The following is a 5,304-nucleotide window of genomic DNA, read 5'->3' as shown; positions in this document are numbered from 1 at the left end:
AGGTTTCATTTACGATTAACGTCTTGGACATCGGTGCCATGTGCTGCGGTGCGTGTGTCTGTTTGGTAAGTTAAGCAGCAAGAAAAAGAAGAAAGTGGATATACAGAGACTTCTTTAAAGTGCAAAGTGTACAATAGCGCAGAAGAAATGCATTACAAGCCATCCTGAGTTGGGAGTGAAGTTGTGGAGCTTGAACAAGGGGTGAATACGAGAATTGGGTCTGATAATTTTTGCTATCATGCTTTACAAACCAGTCAAAGCGCAAAAAAGGGAACAGTGAGAACTTAACAAAAGGCAATAGGAAAACTAGAAGAAACTACTAGAAAACCACAGGTGAAAGCTGAAAGAGTAGACGTTTTTATTAGAATAAGATACTTGGGCCCCCCCAACCTCTGAAATCAAAAATTTCGTCCTTCGATGAATTGAATCGAATAGTGGAAGGTTTCCTGCAGCTGCACAAATAACCTCCACAGGACAACAAAGCAGCAGCGTGTGATATCCGAATTAGTATGCTGAGTTTTTTCCCCACCAGCTTGGCAAAAGCACTTTCATACGTATCCCAGCAGTTATTACTTTCCGTGATATATTAAAGTCACAGAACTAAATAGGTATTATCGTTAATGAGTGGCTGACGTTCATTGTTCATTGCGTGTAGAGGGAATACTGAGAAGCCATAATCCCCAAAAGTTCCCAATTTAAACTCTGATGGCAATTTCGAAAGCATACGCTGTTCTAAATGAGAATGAGGTCTGGAATTAAGATTTTGGAGGACGTTCGTATTGAGAAGAAATTTTGGGAAATGTGATTTTCTACTACATGTGCTTTTTGTACAACAAAACAGTCAGACTGTCTGGACTTAACAAACCTTTAAACTGACTTTTTTGGAGGGCGCAGAACAGTCGACTTCTCCAGTTTGTAACCGCAAGTCGAATAAGCGCGCCTCCGGTACAGCACTTTTCTTGAGTGATTTTTTGTCTGGGAGGGTTGGATGGCTGCTTGTAATCTACGTAGCTGCTTTCTGCTCTCTCCGTAAAACCCTTTCACCGGAGCTTTCCCGGCGGCTCTTTCGTCTGTATAGTTCCGGCTGCGAAAAGGATGAAGGACGTCCATCGAAGACTGAAAGGTTCGCGTTTTCAATGTCTTCAGAACTTGCGGGTGAATAAGTCCGCCATCTTTCATGTGGTGCTGTTGAAGCACTAGGTGACGTAGGTACGTGATCGTGTTGCGCTCAGGTGCTGTCTCTTCCTGGCGAACAGCGTGAGTTGCACGCGGAGATGGGTGCGTTTACAGTCAGAATCTGAGAGAGTTGGAGCTGGTCCATCGACTGTTTTCCCAAGGAATGTCGCACGCCGTTGTATTTACGTGAGCGTAGCTGTTGTTTCGTAAACGTATGCTGTGTTAATAGACGTGTCTGTACACACTGACAAGGAGTCTCAGAGCTGCTGTCGTGGTTTACAAGTTGAGGGAGCGCCTGCACTTATGCTACTGGTGTAAGTTGGTCGCGGGTATTTGAGCCGTTGGTTGGGGAGTGTATGAAATAGGCTTGCGTTTGCCAGCTGTATGTGATGCCGCGCGGTGTGACAGCGGTATGATGGGTAGATTAGCAGTTTGTCTGAATGAGCTGGCGGCACTGTAGATTAGAAGAGATGGAAAACATATCCCAAGAGAACAGACGAAGCTCGGGTAGAGATGAGAGTGTTATAGAACCCCGAGGGGCATTTGGTGTGCGGAGAGTTGGTGGCGCGGTTCTAGACTATCTGAGGCTGGGGCAGTGACGAGTTTTATCGTGAGCATGTTGTGTTCGTACATTGCTTGTTTAGTTTGTGATTTCATCGGTTGTATTTAGACTTTTTTAAGTTTTTTATTTTCGTTGAGGCAGGGTTTGTGACCTGGCAGACTGCTGAGCAGAAGTCTGGATGACCAGGGTGTATAAAGACCTGGATGAATCGTCACAGATTGACCTGTACAGCCTGCTGGAGGTTCCCCTCAGCAGGCGCGTAGTTAAACTGGGTGAGACAGCTCCTGGTAAAAGACTGAGTGGATGCTTCTTGTCACACACATACAGGACTGTGCTACCTATTACTCGCCCAGTCAGTCCAGAGATTCACCATCGTCCAGAGACTGACTCCAGCAAGTAAACTCTGATGCTCATCAGATGAGACAGTGCTGGAAGACGCCGAGGACACCAGCGAGGTATCGACTGTTGCAGAAGGGACACAGTGAGGGAGAGCAATGAACAGGAGAGTGCATAGCGAAGAGAGACGGTATGCCTCGGTAGTTACAACCAGGGCCACATGTGTCACTTCCTTCAGTTCCTGTTCCTGTCCAGTGGTTTCCTGGGATGACGTAGATGTGGGGAGTTTGAGTTAATTCCAGTTAAGTAATAAAGCCGTGACTTAAGTATTGAAGAGTGCTGTATTTTAGTATTAGTTTAGGATGCGAGAATTTAGACATTTAAAAAATCAAAACCTTGATATCATCAGATCATCCACTGCTCTCATTGGCCTTTCTCTAGTTACTCATGCAAATTACCTATGCTAGGGTAGGTAAAGTATTTTGAATGCAGTTTTTTGTTATATTTGCTGAAAAAAAAACAGTCGTAGGGTTAGGATCATGGGTTAGCTTTAGTTAATTCCTCCCAAATGAAATTAATGGCTTTCCTACCTGCCTGTCTTCCTACCTGCCTGCTGGTACTTTGCCTGTACAGTCTTTGCCCATGAGCAGATTCTTCCACAAGGTTGGGCAGATATATTGCTAAAGCTACAGAGCTAGTCGCACAAGAATGGCAGAGAAAGTGCAGCCAAAGTTTCCAGTTCCACCTATACCTATAACAGCTTGTGCTGCTACACAAAGCAAGAAAAGAAAGACAGGATGGATTAAACAAGAGGTCAAACCAGAGTCAACACCTCTGTGGCTTTGTAAGAATGGTGAGAACTGAGAGAGTTGGAGGGCCTGAAAAGTGACTCCATGGTCGCTTTATTTCTGTTGGACAGGTAGTTACTTGGTATGTTTTTTAGAATTATAAGACATTTTACAATTAACAATGACAATGATGTGGTGCGCTCCTCTCTCCAACGCNNCTCAGGCTGCGTGTTATCAGTTGGGGGAGTGGCTTTGGAGGGAGGCCTGGAGAGAGAGAGAATGTTTTTTTTCAGTTGGATACCTACCTGTGCTTTAATGATACAATGTGCATCATCATCATCATCATCATCATCATCATATTATTGTGCTCGAGACTCACAGTGACTGGAGTTGGTTGAGCAGCTGTATGTATCTTCATTCATCCACACTGGACTGTATACTGCCCTCGCAAGGAGTAGTCCTAATCCACTGCTAGACAGTTAACAGACCATTGTAGTCCTCCAATAAACACAAGGCGTAACTTTTCTAGTTGGTTTAATAAGGAGCCACAATTATCTGTAAAGCTGCAAAAACACAAAATACAAACATAAATCAATATTTTAGCAATACTATTACATTATTGCACAACACAGTGTACATAACATAACAAAGGCTGCATCACAGTGGGTTAACTACTACTACAGCTATGCTAGTAACCAATTAAGCAATCTCTAGACCGAATTAGAAATAAAATGTATACAGAGCAAATATATGATATATGATAATATATGATATATAACATATAATACTCACAGACAAATAGTGTCCAAGGCAACAATGCGAATATAGTGGACACTGTACTAAAAACCCTACATGTGAACATACACTTACGCCTGCTCATGTTAAAAAACACATCTGATATCTGTGCTAAACCATAATCAACAATCATCAATAATAATCATCCATAAATCCTTTTTCTACAGCTTATTTTACCTGTTGAGTGTATCCCAGCATGTACTAGCAAAGAGCCAGGGACAGGTTTACAGAGTATGGCAGAGCTTCAAACACAACCATCTTTCTGTATTTTAAGGATTCACAAGTTACATTATGTTCTTTAGAACTGTAGAGGGCAGTCAAGGACCGACTGTGTTCTTAATGCTGATCACAGTAATGTTAATGATAATATGGAACATACATGTATAATAATGTTATATGTTATAATGTTTTCATCCAAGTCTGATGGCTTCCTTACCCTGTCAGAACATATGCAATTTGTCAAGATGTCACTGTGAAAATCACTGATAGAAAGTAAAACCAATTTATACAACAAATAAACCTAATTCAGAGTATTAGATGAATCTCCCCATTTTATGCTGCTGTCTGTCCTATAACTGAAACAAAAAGTGAAGTTTACATATACATAACAGTTTTGTTATTGACTTTAAATATTCGTCATTGCTTTCATGTGGATTATCACTCTCCATATGAGGCTAAGCAGCACTTTATCCATAAAAACAATAACAACTACACTTCCTTAGACTTTCTTGACTCACTGTAGACTGCAGACTGATGGCTGGAAAACAGAGCTACTGGAGAGGCAGCCGTCTCCCACAGCGCCAGACTACGACGTTATGTATTTGTATTTATCAACGTTATAACAACATTAATGTCATTACTTTGATCAAGAGCTATAATTGATTGGATTTGATTCAACTTTATTGTCATTGCAAGTACAGGTACAAAACAACGAAATGCAGTTAGCATCAACCAGAAGTGCAAAGTAGTAAAGTGCAAAGCAATATAATCTTACACTCTAACATTCTTGTGATGAAAGAAAGGACAGGACAAATTATTTCTAGTTCCAACTTGAGGTAATTACTATGTTTATTCATTTTAATAAGCAGATGAGTAATTAAACATTTGTTAATTAGTAGTTAAAAGTCACAGTTAGCACAGAGATGTAAATGTTATCCTCGGGTAAATTTGAACTTTAATAACTGATTAAAAATCAATACAAAGCACATGTTTACAGCAGGACACCAGGGTGTCATACTGACCAGGATAAGTGCTAATTAATAATAATTAATAACTGTGGATATGAATTTTATACCTTATTGTAACTGCAGCTTTTTACAGGAAGTCAATTGGAACATGGAGCAATATACATTTTATTAGTGTGTTTAAATACAGGGCCAGTATGTGTTTCAGTTTAAAAAAACTCAACACTGAACAGGGATATAATTATTACATACTTTTATATAGTGTGTAGTTTCTTTTGAAATACCAAAGGAGAAAGTGTGTTTTACAGTATTTTCACTGTAGGTTCAATTGTTAATCATCTATTTTAGTTTTTGGAGGAATCATTTCATATATAGTGATTTGTAATTCTTCCCCACAATTTTCTTTCTTGTATTATCAATAATATTATTCAACAATCAGTTACCCCTTTTTAAGTTAGGGGTG

Source organism: Morone saxatilis, unplaced genomic scaffold (assembly GCF_004916995.1).
Source record: "Morone saxatilis isolate NCDOM2014 unplaced genomic scaffold, NCSU_SB_2.0 Contig14, whole genome shotgun sequence".
NCBI classification, from domain to species: Eukaryota; Metazoa; Chordata; class Actinopteri; family Moronidae; genus Morone; species Morone saxatilis.
This window is presented reverse-complemented; position numbering follows the sequence as displayed.